The sequence below is a fragment of the Adiantum capillus-veneris genome, chromosome 11, assembly GCF_014529385.1.
Source record: "Adiantum capillus-veneris isolate H3 chromosome 11, ASM1452938v2, whole genome shotgun sequence".
NCBI classification, from domain to species: domain Eukaryota; kingdom Viridiplantae; phylum Streptophyta; class Polypodiopsida; order Polypodiales; family Pteridaceae; genus Adiantum; species Adiantum capillus-veneris.
Window position 1 is genome coordinate 2,518,873 of NC_140941.1, and position 9,782 is coordinate 2,528,654.

Here is a 9,782-nt window from a genome sequence, read left to right on the forward strand (position 1 = left end):
GTGGTGTGTATCGCAACACAGACGAGCAGTATTGGCAAAAGCTTAACACTGTTGATAAATAAACTCAAGGCTTGAATCTTCAAGAATTAAGTACAAACACAGAAATTCGGCTTGTGGGCCACATACATGTGCGCAAAGACACACAAAAACTTACTAAACTCACGGGCCTACTGTAAGACATGTTCTACTTTGAAATTGACCTTCTTATCAAATGAATAATAAACCCCACTTTTCACCCTTGTCAATTTGTCCTTACATAGATTAGTATTTCCATTTAAATGACTCACTAAAGTACTCTTGCATATTTGTTTCCTATCAACCTCCACAAAAGGCGATATTTTACTCTATCAACAATAGAGTCTAAGACGTGACGTAACTTGCACTCAGCTGGCCATAGTCAGCTCATCATCTGTAGATTGGATCAAATCATTGATGTCCCCAATCATGCCAAAAGGGATGTCATTTGGATCCTATGCTAGCATTTTCTCTCCGCCATGTTTTCCAAATTTGTATCTATCTTTGCCATGTTTTCCAAGTTTGTATCTATCTTTGCGTTACATGCAAGCTGCCCTCCCGACACCCGTGCCTTTATCTACCCTAGGCAACCCCCTCTACTGGCAGTTCCTTGGCAATTGAGGGCATGCATGCTTCTCTCGGAGGTTGCTACTATCCAGCATCAGAGTCGAGAGGTTGTCCAACTATTGTCTTTGTTTTTAGCCATACTCGTCCATCTTCCACTACCACGTCTAGCAAGAATGGCATGTATGTGCCACTTAGAAACATCTATTTATAAATGGAAGGGTTTTAGACAAAAACACAACTATCTATCTTCGATTTCTCAAAATCTCAATGTAGTTTCCATTATTTTCTCTTGTATACATCTAACACCACAATTCTACTTCTTTGAAAGTGTCCATAGTTCAAAACATAGGATCCGTTGATACTCACAAGTACTAAAGAGCATGCAAAAGCCAGAACTCAAAGGAAAAAGCAAGAAAATAATAATTTTTTGAGTTTAGAAGCTTGCCTCAAAAAAGTAGAGTATGTAGCTCATCATAAGTATAATCCCTCATATATATTGGAATAGATTCTAACGAGCCTGTGCCTAAGAAGAATGCATTTGGCCCCCGAAAGCTACTGATGAAAAAGAGTCCCAAGTTTTCCAGTCTAGAGAGCTTAGAGAGCCTCAATAATGCAAAAATGAGTCGGAACCCCCCTGACCAGTCCAGTAAGAGCTCCACATTGTCAAATATCAAAAAGATCACTGACAATGAGCCATGTGTCTTCCAAGGAATTAGAACGTAGAACAAAAGCACTAATAATCACATCAAAAAATTATGGTCAGACTATTTTCTGCCCTTTTTGACATTCATACCTTCTTCTTACTTGTGTGGAGTGACAAGCCCTTTATCAATGCTTCTAGCTTTGTTAGAGATAGCAAAGGAGCATCAATCAGAAAATCCAAAAAGTCTGAAAACTTAGCACATTTCCTTACGTTGGCAAGGCTATTTGAGGGGCTTCATACATGTTTGCTGAGCTGATTGAGGATGGATTCAAACAGAATGTGGGGTGTAGTGACATGAGAGACAACTTGTGTATGCAAATGGCTGCTTCATCTGCCTAAAAATATCCAACAAAATGGAGGTTTTACCCGTGGAAGCTCCACCATAGACAAAGAGAGGGAACCAAAAATGACAGGGCTCTCCAAGCAAGCCAAGGAGCTGGTTGATCTCGCTGTTATGTGTAGGGAATCGGTCAACAAGGTGTGACTAGAGCATGTCTGGGGAGATCCGAGCTCCCTCTGACAAGTGCTGCTCTTCATGTTGGGAATGAGATTGATGGATTGAAGCTTTCAAAGGAGATGCTGCACGGATATGAGTCCTATGACCCATCTCCCCAGGTTTAGAATTGGGACTGTTGTGTGCATTCCCTTCAGTTACCCTTCTGCTTCCATCGCTAGAAGGGGAGCAAGAAGTAGGGTTAACCCTCTCCCTATCTTCAGTTCGCATATTGCTACCTACCATTTTCCCGCCCTCAAACTCTTCGGACTTAGGCTATGAAAACATGCCTGCCCGTCACTTTTTGGTGGCGGGTGGACATGCGTTACAAACTAGCTGCAATAGATTTTTTAAAGAACATTACCAAAATACCCCTCTAATTTGTGGAAATTTCCAAAATACCCTTGTATCTATTTTGTTTGAATTGTTCAAAATTTTCTAATGTTTATTCCTTTTTAACAATTGAGATCCGTTTTGGAGTGCTTAGCATGTAATTTGTCACAAATTACCTTGCAAAGGGGCAATTATGTATAATAATCATGAAGAAATTCATCCCCAAAGCCTACGTAACATACCCAAATTCTAGTTTGAGCATCTTGTATTGATAGACAATCAGTCTTCTTGCAAAAGCTACAAATCTGTTTGTCTTTCAAGAAATTTAGTCTCACAACCAGGGGTATTTGGGAATTCTAGAAAAATTGAAGGGCATTTTGGAAATTTGTGACAAAATATTAGGGGTGTTTTGGGAATTTTTAAAATTTGAGAGGTATTTTGGTAATTTTCCCTTAATATATACTCTCTCTCTCTCTCTCTCTCTCTCTCTCTCTCTCTCTCTCTCCCCCCTTTATTTGCACACAAAGAAACTTCTTTCTCTATGTGTCTCGCACAGTTGGCTGGTGCATGAAAAATTGGATGGAGGATTCTCCTTTTGCCACATGTCTGGGGGAGGGAGCCGGAATCTCTTCCCCCATTATACTAAGGCAGCCCAGGCAACAAGAGAGGCGACCTCTAAACACCCCTCAAGGCTCCCGTGTTGCTCAATTGGGGCTGGGGCAACCACAAGCACAACACAACAACCAACCCACAGTCAAACCCAAACAAGATAGGGGCACCACCTAGTTAGAGAGCGAACTAGGACGCAAAAGAGGAGAATCCCTTAGCAATACAAGCAAGAAAGAAGAGTGCACTATCACTAATTTAAATGCTACAAATACACACACCAAACACACAAGAAAGAGAGAGATCTTTGTGCAAGAATTTAGCTTCAGTTTGAATGATTGACGTGGGTGTATGAATAGCTTGGAGGAGAGTCAAGAGACACGATTAAGTTTGATGATGTTGCAATCTACTCATTATCTTAGGGTTATGGGAGACCTCTCACCATACAAGCCTCTTATAATGTTTTCCCAAGCAACAAAAACAAACACAAGAGCTCTTGAGTCACATACAAGCAGATACTACAAAAGAATCTCAAAATGAAAACGCATCACCTTAAACCAAACTAGATGAGGTTGCCAAGCGTGAATTGGAGAGACTCAAGAGAGTTTTGACCCACGATTTGCAACCAACTTATTGATTAAATTGATTCACAAGAGTAGGTAAAACTTTGATTGGAAGTTATGAATCACTCACTCCCTTGCAATGTTACAACTAGCTCAAAGAAGCTTTCCTATACACCACATGTAATGGTGCATAGAGAGCTCACTCTCACTCCCTAAAACTAAGATGGTGAATGGCACGCTCAAAGTAGCGAGCAATAGTGTAGGGATCCTTTCCATTTACAAAGGGAGAAGGGCTCTATTTATAGGTGAGGAGAGCCCTAATTAGGATTATACCTAATCAACATTTTCATAGAAAATCATGTTTATGAAATTTTTTATATGTTCTTATGAGAGTGGGGCTCTCTTGTCTCTTGAGTCACATGGATGTGGGCTCAAGAGGAGAGAATTATTGAGGTGAAATAGAGAAGATTCTAGAGAGGTTAGTGATTTTTTGTGTGAGGTTGCCTACTCCACGATAGAGTAGAGTGGGTGCAATTTACAAAAAAAAGGTTAGCAGTTAGTGTTAGTAGTTTGAAGTTAGTAGGATGGGGTAAAATTACATGGCGTAGTCACTCAAGGTGCATTATATGATTTATACAATGATAAAAAGTAAGAGAAGAATGAGAATATACACAATTTGGTGGAAACCACAAGATATAAATGAAATTTTCCACCTTCTCCTCCAGTGAATGAAGCGGTTGTAGAACTTTGTCGGTGCAGTTCTTGTGACCATGGGGAAGTTGAATTCTCCATGATCAAACTCCTCCTTTTGCAGGGCTTGAGATTGGTTATTTGCTGATTTTTTCTCTTTTATGAAAGGATGAAGAGGTTATGGTAATATGAATTTGATTCTAGAGAGAGAAATTGAGCTATATGTGCGTAGAGATGATAATCTTTTGAGCTATGGAGTAAGGAGAGACGGAAATGGTGAATAAGATGAAGTAAGCCATGAAAGTTGCAGGTTTGAGTGAGGGATGGAGAGGAATGAGTGTATGTGTGTGGAAGTGGGAAAGGAGGTGAGAGTAGACTATGGGTTACTTTGTGAGAAAAGTGGGCTGACTGTGGTCTACCCAAAAAATCATAGCTCACCCGTGATTGCTTCAAAAATCACCAAAATTTTTGAGGTGATTATTCAGCTTTTGTTCCACATTTTCTCTTTTGACCACCGCTCCAAATTCGGAGTGGATATGGGTGCCAAAAATCTCACCAAAAAGCCTGTTTTTTATGCCTGCAAAAGTCTTTGAGTGGCCCCCTTCTTTGTTGAATTTGTATAATTCATCCAAGAGTGAGCCCCTCCTTTGTCATATCATAATACAAAGCATCCAAGTTGCCCTTTACATATGCATGGAGGAGGATTATTGGTGAATAAAGCAATATATACATGGTGGGACTAGTGTATGGACTATTCATGGATTTTAGCTCAATGAGCACATGGTGTTAAAATATTGAGTAAAAAGTAAATAAATAAATATGGAGGAATTATGGATATGGAAAGATATTGGAATCATATGATATGGTCTCTCTTTGTATTATTTTGGGTGAAAGAGAAAAAGGTATGCAAGTAAATGAAAATAATATAATAAACATGACTAAGAAAGTAGAAATCAATTTTTTTGTTTTCATGAGGGTGAGGGTGAAAATATGGGGGTGATTTATATAAAAGAAAAATATGAGGTTAGAGTATGTGCACGTTGGCAAAAAATACACTTATGGTGAAAGAGGATGAAAGAAGGCATACATAAGTTTAATAAAATACACACCTAGGTATAAATATTTAAATAAAATATCAAAATAATTGTAAAAATCCTTAAATTTAGGCCATATATACAATGTAATATTTACACAAAAATATGCCATAGTATATTTTATTTTTTTGATTTTATTTATTTATTTTTGGCTCAACTAGCCTAGTGACTCGCTAGCTGAGGGTTTTAAGAAGATATGGGAAAAGCCCCCTAACTCACACACGCCTATGTACAATGGAAAGGTAAGAATAGCCACAGTGTTTAGGTGATTTTGGTAGGGTAGGATAACTCACTATGGCAATTTATAATAGCCGAAAAACAGCTATCAATACCTTGTCAGCCTTGGTGATACATAAGCGTATCACATGACTAAGGTCCCCCCTCTCCAGGGATACACGAGAGGGAAGACCTTCTGAACCTCATACAACAACAATATGGTGATCAACCCCAAGATATTTTACACAGGGTAGCTGATAAAGTTCTAGTTGTCCTTAAGAATGACAACACAAGGATCTAGATGAGAAGAAAGAGTTTGGAAAGCTACTAAACAATGCACGTATAGGCAAATATTGGGAAACTTATTATAGATTACATTGATGGTTGTAAAGTTGGTATCGTGGGTGCTGCATACAAAGAAGAAGAAGATAATAGTAACTTGGATGATGTGCAAGAGGACAACAATAAATAGATGTGGAGACAAAGGGTATGCAAATGGTGGTATTGATGATGATGATGTTGAAGAGGCTAATGAGGGTTTAGATGTCCAAGATATTGATGCCTAGTGGCTACATAGAAGAAGATTAGTCAAGTTTATGAGAGAATTGACCCCAAAAAATCTAGAAGCTTGTTGAACTAGTTTTAAAGATGTTAGCTAAGAGAGAAGACATGGAGGTACCATATCTTCTCATTGGTATATCTATCTTAGTTTGCTAGTGGAGTAAATTAACTCTTTGAAATACCAAGAACAACACCCTCATGTAAAAGATTCTTTGATTGGCTTGTTAGGGCATGTGTCTTATGGCATAAGCACTTAATATCCCCCCCCCCCGTGGGGTAGGTCCCCCCTTCCTTATGCATACGGTACAAGCAATAAAATAATGGGGGGACTACCCCTATTGTATACGCTTATGTATGACCTCTAAAACCACCCCTCTTGTACACTCACGTGATACCATACAGAAATCCATAGTGAATTCCCCGGGGCTAACAATAGCCAAAGCCTGGCTAGCTCATACACCAAGTACTATCAAAATACAACATAATTTGGCATAAGCTATCTAAGAGAAGTGTCAACAAATATGGCGATAATGTAACAAACAAGTGAGCAAAACCGCTCAAATGATGCCAAAAGACCCGCTCTAATCCAAGAGCACTATGTGGTAATCGATGAGACTATCATCAACAATCTCCCTCTTGAAGAGATTACCACATGTATGTCAAATGACATATTCCGGTGAGCAAACACTCTCACAATGCGATGCCAAAACACTATGGTAAAGCAACGACTGAGTGCCACATGCAATCAAAACACGATCACAAACCATGCACATAAACAAATAAACTTGCAAGAAAAATCCGGCAGAATTTCGACAGTATTTGACTATCTAACCATAATAACCATGATGCCATAAACATGCACAAAATCTGCACTCAAGCATACATGAGGCATATACTAGCATAAACTTGGATGCAAACCAACCAATGTGGCAGAAATTGATGCTCAAAATAGCTGAAAATCAGCCTACATATGCCATTGCAAGGCAAAGAATATCATCCGCCGAAAAGCGCACATCATGTACATCCACATGGAAATATGAACAAGCATCAAGCATGTACCAAATGTATACAAAATGAGCATCCAAATGAGCTGAAAATTCAGCTCTTGATCATCCTAAAAATGCTTGTAAAACTCTCAACAAATCTGTGCACCACACTCTTGAAATCTGCTTAATCGCACAAGTGAATGTACATTACTTGCGATAAATCCACTTGAATCCTGAGAGTCCACAAGAATGCATACATCCACAAAGTGTTCTCAACATATGCGCATAAATTCCTTGAAAATATCAACCCACACTCTCTTCACTGAGAGAAAAACATCAATGTAGAAAACAAGAGAATGATAAGGCTCAATCCGAGCTCTCCAAATGTAGCAAATCACCACAAATAGGCATACATAATCTTCAACTTCCGAATACCCTGCAGCCGGTCAGCCCATATCTCCCAAACCGTTCAGAATTTGCAGAAACTTTCTTCTACAAAGTTATAGACCACGTGAAAACCGTTGGGTAGGGCAGGAATGGACCTGAAATGTGATGTTTCTATAGGTTGAAATAGATCTGTAAAAATCTGTAGTTGTGTACCCTAGACGTGCAGGCAGTCTGAGTGACATATCTCAAAAATGATGAAAATTTTGAAAAAAATTCTTCTGCAAAGTTGAAGAGGACAAAAACCGGTCACCGATGGAGGAAATCAACTTGAATGAAAACGTTCAGATATGTCAAAACAAATCTGCAAAAACGTGCTACAGTTTTTGTTGCTTCTCTGTCTGCTTCCCCGCTGAGCTCCAATGGTGCTCCTAATCCCTGAGCTTTGATACCAATTAAAGTGCGCGAGCGTGAGCGTGTGTGAGATTGTGGAGCAATGGAGAAGAGAGGAGAGGAGGAGACCTTGTGTTTACAGGGACTAAAACTCACTCTCTACATGTGAGTCCGCTTATTCTATTATGTACATAAATAAACAAGTACAGTGGGCGGGTATCTGGCCTAACCGACCACATGGGGCTTTATCCCAACATGGACGATTGGTTGAATCATTGAGGGAGGGTGAAGGGGCACCTGAGTTCCTAAAGAAAGACCGGTTTGTGGCTCGTTTATCGCCAACTCTTAAAGAGAAGGTGAAGGGGAAGTTTCCTGCTATGCATGAGGTAGCAGATGAAGTAGCCCGCCTTCAAGATAGGAAATTGCAGCTACAAGCCAGGACTACCAAGGAAGAGGAACCGGGTAGGGCCCAATTGACCACACCTAGCCGCACCTGTAGTAGTAGCCGTCTAGAGGAATAAGTCACAGGAAACGACTGAAGATCAGCAAGACATGCTCGATCAAATCACCAACCAGTTAGAGAATATTCCAGTACATCTGGTGTAGCAAGGGCATGCACCTGCCATAAATTCAGAGCAAGAAAGAGGGCAAAAAAGACAGAATCAGGACTACCATTGTTACAATTTTGGAGAGGACGGCCGTGGCATTTACTACTGTCCTCATCCAAGAAGGCAGAACTTCAACAAGGGAGTAAGGCAGAATCAGATTTCCCCACCAAGGGGGTGAGGCCACCACCACCCAGGAATCCAGAGACAATTCCACCAGTCCAAATCCTTTGACCGTCCATACAACCACCACCACCACCACAACCTCTCATTCCACCTCTACCTCCACCACTTGCTGGAAACCAAGCAGTGAGTGTCATCATTCTTGAAGTTAGGGAAAAGGCAAAGGTAGAAGAGCGTGTCATAGAGAAAGACAAAGGAAAAGTAGAAGAATCCTGATTCCATGGAGTGAAGCGTGCTAGGCACGAAGAGGCCTCTCAAAGGGAGGAAAAGATGAAAGGAAAAGGAGAGTCTAGCAAAAATGCATCTAAGCTTCGGTGGAAGATCAACATGGTGGATTTATTGCTGGGTGAGTATGCTAAACCTTATGACCTAGTTCAAGATGTTTTGATGCAGGGTCCGAAAAAACCCTGGCCCTAATTACTCCATCTTGCACCACAAGAATGAGGAGACAATGGACGAAGATTACGGTAAGTACTAGAAAGTCAAGACCAAGGATAGCTGGGGCTATCTCTGGGAGGAATCTAAACGACATCCTACCTATCATGGATGCCCACATCAAGGGGCAATGATCTCAAACATCTACATAGATGGTGGCGCACAAATATGCATCATGAGTGAGAAAATGATGCACCATCTTGGCATAGAGGTAAGTAGGCTAGCACCCTGCTGAGCTAAAATGGAAAATAACATCAAAGTAAGGTGCGTAGGCATTGTAAATGAAGTCAAGGTAAAGGCATTCAACATGGAAGTGGAGGTAGACATTTTTGTCATGCCACACAAAGGGGAGGGCTACCCTATCATTCTCGAAAGACCATGGCTCATGGTTATGGAGGCTAATCAAGACTAGAATACCGGAATGATCCAAATGAAGGATGCTACAGGAAATCCCATATTCTATGACATGAAAACTGGTAAACAATGCAACATGATCTTGGAGGCATCGAAAGATGATTTCTCCAGTGACTCTTTGACCACCTCGGGAGAAGAGACAAGAACAACTGAGGAGAGCGATAGTAGCATCGAAGTGATGGGAGTCATCTTCAGAGATCCAAAGAAATTGACATAGTCTGAAGCACGCTCGGAGAATCAAGAGGGATCATCAGGAAGACAACCCTTGGTGGATACAAGTAAGTTACATCGGATGCTCTCCAGCGAGTTAGCTAGTGAAGAGAGAGAAAAGTACATTTCTATGTTGGGTAACTTCACCACACTTTTTATTGATGGTTATGACAAGATCACAGGCATCACAGTGGTGCAACACCGCTAAAGACTCAAAGAAGGAAGTAAGCCTGTAGTGAAATATCTCAGAAGGCTTGGGGTAGTTCAGCAAGAGGCATTGCTCAAAGAGGTAAGGAATTTGCTACAGGCAGGTTGCATTTACCCCGTCAAA

The 9,782-nt window shown here is 40.5% G+C and overlaps 1 pseudogene; it reads right to left on the minus strand.

Annotated features, from left to right (window-relative positions):
• Window positions 1–1,028: 1,028 nt before the first annotated feature.
• On the minus strand, window positions 1,029–2,024 carry LOC147446806 (origin of replication complex subunit 5-like; annotated as a pseudogene).
• Between the last annotated feature and the right edge of the window lie 7,758 nt (window positions 2,025–9,782).